This window comes from Neovison vison, chromosome 4, assembly GCF_020171115.1.
Source record: "Neovison vison isolate M4711 chromosome 4, ASM_NN_V1, whole genome shotgun sequence".
Taxonomy (NCBI): Eukaryota; Metazoa; Chordata; class Mammalia; order Carnivora; family Mustelidae; genus Neogale; species Neogale vison.
In genome coordinates this window covers 69,045,407-69,061,600 of record NC_058094.1, presented here as the reverse complement: position 1 = coordinate 69,061,600, position 16,194 = coordinate 69,045,407, and the positions used below count along the sequence as shown (strand labels likewise).

The window sequence follows — 16,194 nt, the reverse complement described above, 5'->3', positions numbered from 1 at the left end:
ACTTAAGCCATTTTTAAATTATAAAACCCAAATTTGTGGTATCTCTAGGTTTTATTTTCCAAAATTCTATGTATCTCTGACTTCAGTTCTGCTGGACAAATAGTTTACATGTTAAACTACAGCTGTCACTTTCATTTATCTCAATTCTAAAGTAAAATCCTTTTAGATTTTATAATTTTATTTTATAAAACATTAATAAGTTTGATAGTTTGCATATAAGTTCAGCAAGAGTATAGAAGGACTAAAAGTCCAGAACAGAAATTAGAGATCCTAAGGATCCATGATCATGTGGTACAAGAGTCGCAGGCTGTAGGCCCATAGCATCTCTCAAATAGGCTCTGACCTCACCTCGGTACCCAAAGTGAACAGGACCCAGGAGGGGGGAGGGCTAATGTTACAGAGTCAGAAAGTGCTGTCTCTGATAACTCCCTGGCACCATCTTAAGCACCTGATCCTACCTGGATCAGGATCCTACCTGGATCTGGTGCTGGTGAGAAGAGAGCACAGTGGAGGCAGTAGAAGAGTGTAGTAGAAGACAGGGTTCCCTGGGGAAGCCACTCCTCTTCTCTGAACATAAACCAGAAGGGACAGCAGCATCAAATAAGAAAATATTGACTTTTCCTAATTAAACTTCTGAGCTTATGACTCTTGGCAGACAGTAAGTTTCTAAATTGTATCATTTTTTTACTTCCTACTGGTTACTACTAAACAGATCTGAAAGGGCTTCATAAATATTAAGATAACCTTTCAAACTTTTATCATCCACTTTTTTTAGATGGTACTTCATTTAGATCTTGTTTCTTCCTGGAAGGTCCTGGATCTTATTCCCAAAATACTGAGATACATGACTTCCCTTCTTTCTACATATGGTAAGTAGGAAGCACCTGGCCATGAAGAGCACTGGGACCAGTAAGGGGGTGTGAAAGGGAAGGAGCAAATACGTGTACATTACAATATCTGGGAAGTTCTGCCCCTTTGTATATGCCTTCCATAATGGCATTTCATCTTTCCCAGTTGGATTAACAATCCCTGCAATACAGGCATCTTGTCTTTCTGTGGCACTTGGTAATCTGTTGCAATGGACATTCACTAAGAATTTGTTGATTCACAAGTGATATAAACTAGAATATGTAAAAAATAAAGCTATCCTACCTACGAGGTGTCCATTTTCAAGGCTGCAAATAACATAAGATGCTGTCATGAATGTTTAATAGAAAAGTTGCAGTGTGCAGCTTACATATACAGCTAATCGGGGAGCTATAAACTGGGAGAAAAATATAATGTAACAGAATGTTCTCAACACTTGCCTGTTTACAAGAAACTGAGAAATTACAATTTGGAAGGTATCAATAGTGTCTGCTAAATCATCTGTTATTAAATATATTATCAAAGGGAATAAATCCTTCTGTTGCATATTATAAGAAAACAGATTTATACAAGATTTGTCAAAGGAAGGAAAGAGAGGGGAAAGGATATGTTGTAAAATATCCTTTGTTAAAATAGTAGTCGCCATCTCCCCTTTATTCTTATAGCTGTTAAATGACAACAGAGACAACAAAAACTAGTAGTCATTAAAAATTTCCAACTACATACATTTATACATTCAATTATACAATATTGCCTTACTTAGCAATTCTTTTTTACAACAACCACATAAGATAATTGACAGAATTACGTCAAAGGGATCTCTAGCTGCTCTAGCAAAAACTTAGGAAATAATTTAGTTTCTCCACAGGACCATTTTCAGTAAGTCAATTATGATGAATTAGTTGATGGTGAACTCTAACCTAGCTAACAACATCCTGTGTTTACTGATGCAATGCTTCAAGCAATTGGGTTGGGGGGTTGGGGACAAAGAGAGTCCATAAGAAGCAGAAACAAGAGCTGAGGTACAGCAACATCACCACTATCTTCAGACAAGGCATGGAAGGATGTGGCTAGAGACTACTGGTATGCCTCCCTCTCTGGGTCCTGCCCCCGTGACCTTCTCCCTACCCCATGCATATCCCCCTATTACAACTGCTCTGACAACTGCCATCACCCTCCATAGTCCATGCATGTATGATTACTCTCTTAAACTAAGACAGTGGTCGCCTACCTAACTGGACTCTGTTTCCAGTCTCTTTCCCCTTGACTGCCACTTGAGTGAAATTTCCATCAACGGACAGGTTTAAATCCCTTCATTCCATCAACTTCCTAAGGCCTATAGCTCCTGGAGAATAGAAACACTGTCCTTCTCACTCTCATATCCCCAGTGCTAGCATGGTTCCTGGCACACAGTAAGTTTTCAGTAAATGTTGGTTGAATAAATATAGAATGAAGTATGACATGCAAATCCCTTTACAATCTGGCCCCATCTGATCTTCATAGCCTCACTTTCTGCTATCCCTTCAAATGTTTCAGCAGTTCAGAATAGCTCTATTTTTCCAAACACACAATGCATTTTCAAATATCTGATCTCTAATGGAGCAACTGTGTTTAAAATATTTTTTGCCCATTTCAATTTTCACCTCCTAATTCATGTGCTAAAGTTCTGACTGACATACATTAAATGAATGAATGAGCCAACAACTCACGGAATACCCTTGCCTCTATTCCTACATCTCACTGGCAGGACTACTCTGTCAACACTGCTTCCCCAATCTCCTTCCTGTCCAGATTCATATTCTACCACCTAATAATATTAACTAAAACTAGCTATGTGATCCTGAACAAGACTCAGTTTCCTTATTTGTTTTTAAAAATGTGGTTGGGAAACATTCTGGGATGATGTCAGCCTGGGTCTTTGTTTCTCCTCTCATTCTTATTTCTCCCACTTTTTTTTTTTTAAGATTTTATTTATTTATTTGACAGAGAGAGAGAGAGAGAGACCACAAGTAGGCAGAGAGACAAGCAGAGAGAGAGTGGGGGAAGCAGGCTCCCCGCCAAGCAGAGAGCCCAATGTAGGGCTTGATCCCAGGACCCTGAGATCATGACCTGAGCCGAAGGCAGAGGCTCAACCCACTCAGCCACCCAGGCATCCCTCTCCCACTTTTTGATAAAAGATCTGGAAATAAAATATTTTACCGTGTGCTCAGGAAACAGAAGGATAAATAAGCACTTATGAAACACTTGGTGTATGGGGGGGGAGCAGAAAAAGAGATCAGAAAAGTGGGTTTGGGGGGCCACCTGGGTGGCTCAGTGGGTTAAAGCCTCTGCCTTCGGCTCAGGTCATGATCTCAGGGTCCTGGGATCGAGCCCCATATCGGGCTCTCTGCTCAGAGGGAACCTGCTTCCTCCTCTCTCTCTGCCTGCCTCTCTGACTACTTGTGATCTCTCTGTCTCTGTCAAGTAAATAAATAAAATCTTTTTTAAAAAAAAAAGCGGTCTGGTCAGACACTTGTCTGGTGCTTTGTTTAAAAAAAAAAAAAAAGAAAAGTAGGTTTGGGGTGGATTTGAATATATTCATTGAATATCATTTAACAAGCAAAATAAATAGCTAATGGGGAAAAGGGGTGTGTGCATGTGTGTGTGTGTGTGTGTTGAGTGGCTCACTGTTAAAGACAGAGGCAATCCCACCATCATTTGACATTTAGTTCCCAAGGAAATTCAGCAGGGCAGCCAGTGGAGGACACATTTTGTTTGTAACTCCAGGAGGACCAAGCTACTGGAGAGGAAACTGGCTTCTCTGAACAACCATGGGAAAATGCTAAGATTGCCTAAGGGAGAACCAGAGCTGGAGACCACTGATCCTCCCCAGTATTGAGAACCACACTGCTTAAAGAGACCCCAAATTCTGCCCCATATGAGATTCAACCCCATCCCCATATTGCTGATAAGAGCAGTAAAGAATTTATGGACCATACCTGAATAGGTGGCTCCTATTAAAGCAGATTTAATGGCAGAAGAAACCGAAAGAGAACTTTAATTAAAACATAATGATAACTCTTCCATACTGTTTTTCCAGAGTGGCTGCACCAGTTTGCATTCCCATCAATGATGTAAGGAGGGTTTCCCTTTCTCCTCATCCCTGCCATCATTTGTTGTTTCTCGTGTTGTTAATTTTAGCCCTTCTAACTGGTTTGAGGCAGTATCTCACTGTAGTTTTGATCTTTATTTCCCTGATGATAAGTGATATGGAACATCTTTTCATGTGTCTGTTGGCCATCTGGATGTCTTCTTTGGTAAAACATCTGCCCATTTTTAAACAGGATTATTTGGTTTTGGTATGGAGTTTTATAAGTTCTATGTATTTTGGATACTAATCCTTTATCAGATATGTCATTTACAAATATCTTCTCCCATTCCATAGGTTGCATTTTAGTTTGGGTGATTGTTTCCTTCACTGTGGAGAAGGTTTTTATTTTGATGAAGACAACTCTTGGACAGATTTTCTTTTTTCAGATTACATTTCTTTGTTCACTTTTTTAAAGACTGGTTTTATGGATAGGTTTATTTGAAGGAAAGAAATATGTCTGGCAACTTAAAAAATAAACATTACTTCAGAATTTAAAACCTACAAAATGAATCCAAAAAATACTACTGATACAAAGTAGTCATCAGGATTAGTAAGCTAGAAGCTCTATAAGATTAAAATATGATGGAGGCTTGCTGCCGCATAGCATGGCCCGCTGTGGCAGCGAGGTCAGTTCCCAGCCTGGAAATGGTCGGGATGCCAAATCCGCAGCCCCAGGGTGGCGGTTGCAGGAAAGATGAAGAAAGAAATTGCTTCTGTTGTCTTCTTTTTCACAAGGCTAGTTCGAAAACATGGCAAGTTGGAAAAAAAAAAAAAAGGCAGTTGAGAGGAATGCTGAGAAATTGACACTTATACATCAAGAAAAATATAAAAATCACTGGTATCCAGAAAAAAATATCAAAAGGACAGCCTTACAGATGCATTTGTGTCAATAAGTTTCAGAGAGTTGATCCTGAAGTCCTGAAAGCCTGTGAGAAGAGCTGCATCTTGTACAGTGATCTAGGCTTACCGAAGGAACTCACTCTTTGGGTGGATCCATGCGAGGTGTGCTGTTGGTATGAAGAGAAAAACAATGCATTCATTGTTGCCAGCTTTGAAAATGAGGATGAGAACAAGCATTAAATCTCCAGGAAAGTTACCAGGGCCCTTGATAAGGTTACTTCTGACTATCATTCAGGATCCTCTTCTTCAAATGAAGAAACAAGTAAGGAAGTAGAAGTGAAACCCACTTCCGTGACTGCGACCCCAAGCCCTGTGTACCAGATTTCAGAATTGATGCTCCAACCTTTTCCAGTGTGGCACCCTTTGCCCAGAAAAAAGCCAGGAATGTACCAAGGGAATGGTCTTCAGAACCACTATCCTCCTTCTATTCCATTTTGTTATCCAAATCAGGGACGAAAAAAATAAACCATATCGCCTAATTCCAGTACCATGGGTACCCTCTCCTGGAATGCATTGTGACTGGAATCACTGGATTAATCCTCACATGTTAGCACCTCATTAGCTGCTTTTGATTCTGTTGGTGTCAATGCTGAGAGAAGGTAGAATAAGCCTGACCACATTAAAAGTTAAAAGTTAATACTCATAGTAGTAAAGTTAGATGGGCCAAACTATCAAACTCATTTTTATAGAAAAGCTATTGATAATAATCTTTCTTAAAAAATGTATATGCACTTTAGATATATTGATATAGTTTGAGAAACTTTATTAAAGTGAGTTTTTAATATTGGACTTGAGTATTTACATATTATACATGAACTCTGTTGGATACGAGAATACTGTAGCAGCAGATGATCTGTTCTAGCACCTTTAAGCATTTATTTTATGGAGAGTATGTAAGTTATTTATACACAGGAAATCTATTTTATGTCATTGTTTAGAAGAATTGCATGAAATCATGTAGTTGAAAAAAAAAGTAGTTTCAGGCATGACAAAAAAATATGACAGAGAAAAAGATACAAATAAAAGGAAATCATTCATGTAAAGAAACATGGATGACAGTTTCAAGAAGTCAGATATGCAAATGAAAATAAAGGCATTCCAAAAGGAAGAAAAGAAATAGAAGACAAGCCACAATCAAATAAAAGGAAAAATGAAAAAAGTTTTCCTGAGCTGAAAATAAAACCTGACATTTCAAACAGCAGGGGCAACCAAGTGCCACGCAGGATTAACGTAAAAATATATACATTTAGGCATATTCTTGTGTCACTTCTGACCTCCAAAGATTAAGAAAAATTCACATACACTTCCAAAGAGAGATCACATTATTTAAAAAGAAAAGAGAGTCAGAATAACTATCACATTCCTCCCTGATAGTACTAGAGGCCAGGAGAAAAAAAAGAAAAGGAATACTGTTTAAAGACATTTGAAAGAAGTGAATATAATCCAAGAATTTTACTCCTGGCCAGAATATCATTTATATGGAAGTTGGAGAACCTTCTCATTGGTGGGACCCCTCCATCTGGGGCCTCCCTCAACTTGCCTATGCCTGAGTGAGTAATAAACCTTTGCATTACTTGGGGTCATGTCTCTGGTGTGTTATGTCTTGACATGAATACCTTTAAAGGAGGGAAGAGAGAGCCTTGCAATAGGCAGGGCTAAATCATAAGAGGTAGAAGAAGGGCATTTTCAAACATAAAAGAACTCAGAATTTATACCACATATGTAAATTTTTTTGAGGAAATCAAGAGAGAATACCTCAATTGAAAGAAAATTAAAACTAAATAATAAATTCATTGTAGGGGTCTAGAGTATAAGAAATACTGTGATCCACGAATCTAGCAAAATATATAGTTATGACAAAATACATGGTGGTATTATGTTTATATAAGAAAAACAGCACACTTCTCGAGAGCAGGAATGGAAACCAAAAGATGAAGTGAATAATATCTTTGAAGTGCTGAGAGAAAGTAACTCTCTATTGAGACCTGCATCCTCAAATAAACTATCTTTTATTAACTGGGGTAAAGACATCTTCCGATAAAAAATCCAAGAGTTTGCCATAAGGAAACTTAACGAAAGAATTTTATAAAAATGTACTTCAGGAAGAAAGAAAATGAACTAAAAGTTTTAAGAGATAAAAAGAAAAAATGAGCAAAGATATTGATAAATATACAAATCAATAAATTTAAACATATCACCTATAACTATAATGATGTCTAATTTAAGAGTTTAAAAAAATAAAACTAACCTGTACCCCTGGGGCTAATAATATATTATATGTTATTAAAAAATAAAAAATACATATTAAAAAAAACTAATATTGGCCAACAATAGTAAATAATCTGATAGAGGATGATCAAAGTTCAGTACCTTCTACTATTTAGTCAGGAGTGTTAAGACACTGATTAACTTCACAACTCATTAAGTTAAATATAAATAATTATTAAGAGAAGAAATCCATGTCCATCAAAAGCTGTCATGTGTTAGGTATCCAAACAGAAACCCCATTTTTTAATCTATTTCACTCTCCTATTTTTATATACATGGCTTGCTTTAATATATTTTGATTCTGAATTCCAAAGGACCAATGTCATCCTCAAAGTGAACAAACTATATCTAATCTGCTCTACTTTTTCAAAGAAGTTTTAAAAAAAAAGTATATATATGGAAAAAATCTAAACTCAAAGTATATATATGGAAAAAATCCTTTTCCTTGAAAAGGAAAGCAGTGCCTAACTTCCAAATAATTAGAGAAAAAATGGAAGATTAAAAACAAATATGGTATCATTGAAAATAGAGACTGATAAAAAAGGAAAATAGAACAAATTTTTTAAAGACAGGTTAAAACAAACCCAAATATATATCCTAAATTCCACTGAAAGTGAATGGATTTAACTTCCCAGTTAAAAGATGGAGACTGTCAGGTGGATTTTAAAATTCTAGCTATAAGCTACTCACCAGAAGCATACTTAAATCAAAAAGATATAGAAAAGATGAATATAAAAGGAAGAAAAAATATATTCTGGAAAAATACAGAGAACTAAGTGAAATTCAAAGTATCATAAATTAAATGTTGTAGGAAGCAGTAAAAGCATTACTTGAAGGCAAAGATACAGCTTTAAACACTTACATCATAAGAAATAAAGTGTAAAAACTAATGAACTTAAGTCAAACTGTAGAAGTTTAAAAAAAGAATAACAAAATAAAATCTAAATTGAAGATTAATAAAAGTTAAAATTAACATGTTAAAGATATAATGGAGAGTATCAACTAAACTGAAAAATGGATCTTTGTAAAATAGAAAATCTCTAGTAAGACTGATCAAGAAAAAATGATTATAAACAAAATAATATTAAGAGTTATATGATGGATATAACCCTAGATAAAGAGGAGAATTTTTTAAAGAGACTATTATAAAAATTTTATGCCAGAAAATTTGAGCTGTTAGAATAGACAAATTTCAATGAAAACTGTCGAACTCCAGGGCTAGGGGAAAACAACGCATAGAATTCATGGCTTTTTTCCCCATGATCCATTAGTCTTTCAAAGTTAAATTTTTTTAATTTTATTTTTTTACTCTATTTTTTAACTTTTCCTCTTTCTCAGTTTAACATTTACTATTTATCTTATCAATGCCTTTTTTAAAAATATCTTTTAAAATTTTCATTGTTATAGTCATATTTTATCCCTTCATTGTATTTAAACTTATTTTTTGTAAACATATAGTTTTTTTTTCTTTAAAATCTTGGGATACAATTTCTTCTAACAGATCAAAATATACTCTAAATCTAGTGCATGGCTTTGTTCTTTTCTCCAGCCTGATCACATTCTCTCCATTTTTTTCTTTTTCTAACCAACTTCTTATCTTATCAATTCCTTTTTTAGAATCTTTTTTAATTTTCATCTTTACAGTCATATTCCATCCCTTCATCATGTTTACCCTTATTTTTGTATATATGTAAGTTTTTCCTTCTTTAAAATTTTGGGAGGTAATTTCTTCTAAGAGACCTGAATACCCCCCATAATCAAGTGGGTAGCTCTGTTCTATTCACCAGTCTATATCTATCTATCTATCTATCTATATAATATATATATAAATATATATTTTTATAGTTTTTTTATTTATTTTCTTTTCCACCTGTTTCTTCTTCGCCTGGTTTTGGGTCTCTTCCAATTTGGTTAGCATATATTTTTCTGGGGTGTTTGCCACCCTTTTTGTATTTTGTTCTCTCATTCATCTGTTCTTATCTGGATAAAATGACAAGGCAGAAAAACTCACCACAAGGAAAAAAAAAACCATATGAGGCAGTACCAATGGCTAGGGACCTAATCAATACAGACATTAGTAATATATCAGAACTAGAGTTCAGAATGACGATTATCAAGGCACTAGTTGAGCTCAAAAGAGCACATAAAATATTAGAGAATTCCTTTCTGGAGAAATAAAAGAACTAAAGCCTAACCAAGTAGAAATCAAAAAAGCTATTAATGAGGTACAATCAAAAATGGAGGCTCTTACTACTAGGATAAATGAGGCAGAAGAGAGAATTAGTGATATAGAAGACCAAATGACAGTGAATAAAGAAGTTAAGCAAAAAAGAGACAAACAACTACTGGACCATGAAGGGAGAATTCAAGAGACAAGTGATATACCATAAAATAAAACAATATTAGAATAATTGGGATCCCAGAGGGGGAAGAAAGAAAGAGGGACAGAACATATATTGGAGAGAATTATTGTAGAGAATTTCTCTAATATGGCAAATGGAAAAAGCATCAAAATCCAGAAGGCACAGAGAATCCCCCTCAAAATCAATAAAAATAGGTCCACACCCCATCATCTAAAACTTACAAGTAAAACTTACAAGTCTCAATGACAAAAAAAAAAAAAAAAAAAAAATCCTGAAAGCAGCTTGGGACAAGAGGTCTGTAACATACAATGATAAAAATATTAGATTGGAGCAGACCTATCCACAGAGACCTGGAAGGCCAGAAAGGACTAGCATGATAGATTCAGAGCACTAAACAAGAAAAATATGCAGCCAAGAATACTATATCCAGCTAGGCTGTCATTGAAAATAGAAGGAGAGGGGGCACCTGGGTGGTTCAGTGGGTTAAGCCTCTGCCTTCGGCTCAGGTCATGATCTCAGGGTCCTGGGATCGAGCCCCACATTGGGCTCTCTGCTCAGTGGGGAGCCTGCTTCCACCTCTAGCTCTGCCTGCTTCTCTGCCTGCTTGTGATCTCTCTCTCTCTCTCTCTGTGTCCAATACATAAATTTACAAAAAGACAATTGAAGGAGAGATAAAAAGCTTCCAGGACAAGAAAAAAAAAAAAAAAAAACTTAACTAAACTAAAAGAATTTGTAAACACTAAACCAGCCCTACAGGAAATACTGAAAAGGGGTCCTCTAAACAAAGACAGCCTAAAAGTAACAAACCAGAATGGAACAGAGACAATATCCAGTAACAGTCACCTTACAGGCAATACAATGGCACTAAATTCATATCTTTCAATAGTTACCCTGAATGTAAATGGGCTAAAACCCCCAATCAAAAGACACAGGGTATCAGAATGGATAAAAAAACAAGACCCATCGATATGTTGTCTGCAAGAAATTCATCATAGACCCAAAGACACCTCCAGATTTAAAGTGAGGGAGTGGAAAACAACTTACTATGCTAATAGACATCAAAAGAAAGCTGGGGTGGCAATCCTTTTATCAGGTAAATTAGATTTTCTAAATTATTTTTTTTTCCCAATTTATTTATTTTCAGAAAAACAGTATTCATTATTTTTTCACCACACCCAGTGCTCCATGCAAGCTGTGCCCTCTATAATACCCACCACCTGGTACCCCAACCTCCCACCCCCCCGCCACTGCAAACCCCTCAGATTGTTTTTCAGAGTCCATAGTCTCTCATGGTTCATCATTTTCTAAATTATTTTTATTAACATATAATGTATTATTTGCCCCAGGGGTACAGGTCTGTTAATCATCAGGCTTACATATTTCACAGCATTCACCATAGCACATAACCTCCCCGGTGTCCATTACCCAGCCACCCTATGCCTCCCCCTCACCCCACAGCAATCCTCAGTTTATTTTGTGAGATTAAGAGTCTTTTATGGTTTGTCTCCCTCCTGACCCCATGACAAATTAGATTTTAAGCCAAAGACTATAATGAGATGAGGAAGGACACTATATCATACTTAAATGGTCTGTCCAACAAGATCTAACAATTTTTTTTTAAGATCAACAATTTTAGATATGATATACCCCTAACATGGGAGCAGCCAATTATATAAACCAATCAATAACAAAATCGAAGAAACACATCAACAATAACAGAATAACGGTAGGGGACTTTTAACACCCCCCTCAATGAAATGGACAGATCATCTAAGCAAAAGATCAACAAGGAAATAAAGACTTTAAATGACACATTGGACCAGATGGACATCACAGGTATATTTAGAATACTTCATCCCAAAGCAACAGAATACACTTTCTTCTCTAGTGAACATGGAACATTCTCCAGAATAGATCACATCCTGGGTCACAAACCAGGTCTCAATTAGTACCAAAAGAATGGGATCATTCCCTGCATATTTTCAGACCACAATGCTCTGAAACTAGAACTCAATCACAAGAAGAAAGTTGGAAAAAACTCAAATGCATGGAGGCTAAAGAGCATCCTACTAAAGAATGAATGGGTCAACAAGGAAATTAAAGAAGAATTAAAAAGAATATATGGAAACAAATGAAAATTTAAACACAACTGTTCAAACTCTTTGGATACAGCTAAGGCGGTCCTGAGAGGAAAGTATATAGCAATATAAGCCTTTCTCAAGAAATAAAAAAGGTCTCAAATACACAACCTAACCCTACACCTAAAGGAGGTAGAGAAAGAACAGCAAAGAAAGCCTAAACCCAGCAGAAGAAGAGAAATAATAAAGATCAGAGCAGAAATCAATGAAATAGAAACCAAAAGAACAGTAGAATAAATCAATGGAACTAGGAGCTGCTTCTTAAAAGAATTAATAAGATTGATAAACCCCTGGCCAGACTTATCAAAAAGAAAAGAGAAAGGACCCAAATAAATAAAATCATGAATGAAAGAAGAGAGATCACAACCAACACCAAAGAAGTACAATTATAAAAACATATTATGAGCAACTATACTCCAGCAAATTTGACAATCTGAAAGAAATTGATGCATTCCTAGAGACATATAAACTACCAAAACTGAACCAGGAAGAAATAGAAAACCTGAACCAGGAAGAAATAGTAAGGAGATTGAAAAAGTAATCAAAAATCTCCCAACAAAGGACCAGGGCCAGGCGGCTTCCCAGGGGAATTCTACCAAACATTTAAAGAAGAATTAATACCTATTCCCCTGAAACTGTTCCAAAAAATAGAAATAGAAGGAGAACTCACAAATTCATTTTATGAAGCCAGCATTACCTGATCCCAAAACCAAAGACCCCATCAAAAAGGAGAATTATAGACCAATAGCCTTGATGAACATGGATGCAAAAATTCTCACCAAAATACTAGCCAATAGGACCCAATGGTACATTAAAAGGATTATTCACCATGGCCAAGTGGGATTTATTCCTGGGCTGCAAGGTTGGTTCAACATCCACAAATCAATCAGTGTGATATAATACATTAACAAAAGAAAGAACAAGAACCATATGATACTCTCAGTAGATGCTGAAAAAGCATCCTTTCTTCATCAAAACTCTTTAGAGTGTAGGGATAGAGGGTACATTCCTCAATATCATCAAAGCCACCTATGAAAAACCCACAGTGAATATCATTGTCAATGGGGAGAAACTGAGAGCTTTTCCCCTAAGTTCAGGAACACGGCAGGGATGTCCACTATCACCACTGCTATTCAGCATAGTAATAGAAGTCCTAGCCTCGGCAATCAGACAACAAAAAGAAATTAAAGGCATCTGAATCAGCAAAGAAGTCAAACCCTCACTCTTTGCAGATAATATGATACTTTATGTGGAAAAACCCAAGACTCCACTCCAAAACTGCTAGAACTTATACAGGAATTCAGTAAAATGTAAGGAAATAAAATCGATGCACAGAAATCAGTTGTATTTCTATACACCATCAGCAAGACAGAAGAAAAAGGACTCGATCCCATTTACAATTGCAACCAACACCATAAGATACCTAGGAATAAACCTTTCCAAAGAGACAAAGAATCTGTACTCAGAAAACTATGAAGTACTCATGAAATTGATTGAGGAAGACACAAATAAATGGAAAAACATCCAATGCTCATGGATTGGAAGAACAGATATTGTGAAAATGTCTATGCTACCTAAAGCAATCTATACATTTAGTATAATCCCTATCAAAATACCAACAATTTTTTTAAAAGAAATGGAACAAATAATCCTAAAATTTATATGGAACCAGAAAAGACCCCAAATAGCCAGAGGAATGTTGAAAAAGAAAGCCAAAGTTGGTGGCATCACAATTCCAGACTTCAAGCTCTATTACAAAGCTATAATCATGAAGATAGTATGGTACTGACACAAAAACATACACATAAATCAATGGAAGAGAATAGAGAGCCCAAAAATGGACCCTCAACTCTATGGTCAACTAATCTTTGACAAGGCAGGAAAGGATGTCCAATGGAAAAAAGACAGTCTCTTCAACAAATGGTGTTAGGAAAACTGGATAGCCACATGCAAAAGAATGAAACTGGACCATTTTCTTACACCACACAAAAAAAATAGACTCAAAATGGATGAAAGACCTCAATGTGACAGGAATCCATCAAAATCCTTGAGAAGAACACAGGCAGCAACTTCTTTGACCTCAGTCACAGCAAATTCTTCCTAGAAATATCACCAAAGGCAAGGGGAACAAGGGCAAAAATGAACTACTGAGACTTCATCAAAATACAAAGCTTTTGCACAGCAAAGTAAATAGTCAACAAAACCAAAAGACAACTGAAAGAATGGGAGAAGATATTCCCAAATGACATATCAGATAAAGGGCTAGTATCCAAAATTTATAAAGAACTTATCAAACTCAACACCCAATGAATAAATAATCCAATGAAGAAATGGGCAGAAGACATGAACAGACATTTCTGTAAAGAAGACATCCAGATGGCCAACAGACACATGAAAAAGTGCTCACTATCACTCAGCATCAGGGAAATACAAATCAAAACCACAGTGAGATACCACCCCACACCAGTCAGAATAGCTAAAATTAACAAGTCCAGAAATGACAGGTGTTGGCAAGGATGTGGAGAAAGGGGAACCCTCCTACACTGTTGGTGGGAATGCAAGCTGGTGCAGCCACTCTGGAAAACAGGATGGAGATTCCTCAAAAAGTTGAAAACAGAGCTACCCTAAGACCCAGAAATCACACTACTGAATATTTATCCTAAAGATACAAATATAGTGATCTGAAGGGGCATGTGTACCCCAATGTTTATAGCAGCAATGTCCACAATAGCCAAACTATGGAAAGAACCTGGATGTCCATCAACAGATGAATGGATAAAGAAGATGTGGTATATATATATATACAATGGAATACTATGCAGCCATCAAAAGAAATGAAATCTTTCCATTTGCAACAACGTTGATGGACCTAAAGGGTATTATGCTGAGCCAAATAAGTCAATCAGAGAAATACAATTATCATATGATCTCTCTGATACGAGGAATTTGAGAGGCAGGGTGGGGGGGGGGGTTGGTGGGTAGGGAAGGATAAAATGAAACAAGATGAAACCAGGGAGGGAGACAAACCATAAGAGACTCTTGATCTCATGAAACAAACTTGGGGGTGATGGGGGGTGATGCAGAGGGACAGGGTAGCTGGGTGATGGACACTGGGGAGGGTATGTGCTACGGTGAGTGCTGTGAATTGTGTAAGCCTGATGATTCACAGACCTGTACCCCTAGGGCAAAGAATGCATTATATGTTAATAAAAACAAACAAACAAACAAAAAACACTTCTCCATCAGAAACATGGACACAAGAGGCTATATGATCCCTGAAGGCAGCTTCCAGCGGCCTTATGCTCTGTACCCCCCTGAATTCAGAATAGTGCCTGGCCCAAAGCCCCCTTAACAACAACAACGACAATAATAACAATAACAACAACAACAACAAAAACAAAAGAACAGGCAAATTCCTAGAAATATATATCGTACTACAACTGTTTTGAGAAGTCAAATGGCTTCATCTTTTCAAATGGAATCAGAACCTTAAAATCTCTTCACCAAGGTAATAACAAACCTAGATAATTTTATAGGTGAATTCTACCATATTTTCAAATAATCATATGTTCCAATCTTATTGAAATTCCACCAGTGGCCAGAAAAAGGAATACTCCCCAATTTAGCCAGTGAAGTTACTATATAATGTTGATATCCAAACAAGACAAAGATAGTACAAAGAAGAAAAATTACAGACCCACCTCACCCATGAACATAGATGTAGAAATGTAAACAAAACATTAGCAAACCAAAATTAGCAGTATAAAAAAAGATAATGCATCATGATCAGACTGGGTTTATACAGAATGCAAAACCTATGAAATATATAATTTACCACATTAACAGATTATAAGAGAAAAAAACTATATGATAATTATTGGGATTAGACTAAAAAGGTTCATATCCTGGTTTACCATTTACTAACTGCAAGACCTTGGGTAAGCTACTTAATGCTGATGATCATCAATATTCTCATCAATAAAATGAAGGAACCATCAATATCTACCTCGGAGTCCTATTTTGAGAATTTGTAAAGATGATCTGTGTCGAATGCACTGTATCTGCTCTGTAAACACCGGCTACATGTCTTTATTTCTCTTGGTACCATCTACAACAACATCCACCCGTCTTCCTCCTCCCCTCTATTCAAACCAGACCCAGGCTCAAAGGCCAACTCCAGTTCCTTTTCTTTCATAAAGCCTTTACCATTACTCCCTTTAGCCTTCATTTATCTAGCTCTTCTACACAGGATGGTAGTTCTTAAACTTCTGAAGGAGGGGTAGAGAGTCACAGATGTCTTAGAGAATCTAATGGAGGATAAAAAGGATCTATTCACAAAACTGCACATGCACACACATTTGCATAAAACATAAGGGGATTCCTGTCCCTCTGAAGCCGATTAATAGAACCGCAATTAAGGGGCGCCTGGGTGGCTCAGTGGGTTAAGCCGCTGCCTTCGGCTCGGGTCGTGATCTCAGGGTCCTGGGATCGAGTCCCACGTCGGGCTCTCTGCTCGGCAGGGAGCCTG

At 36.6% G+C, this 16,194-nt stretch overlaps 1 pseudogene; it reads left to right on the top strand.

The window, feature by feature from the left end:
- Positions 1–4,462: 4,462 nt before the first annotated feature.
- Positions 4,463–5,476, top strand: LOC122904553 (annotated as a pseudogene).
- Positions 5,477–16,194: the final 10,718 nt, after the last annotated feature.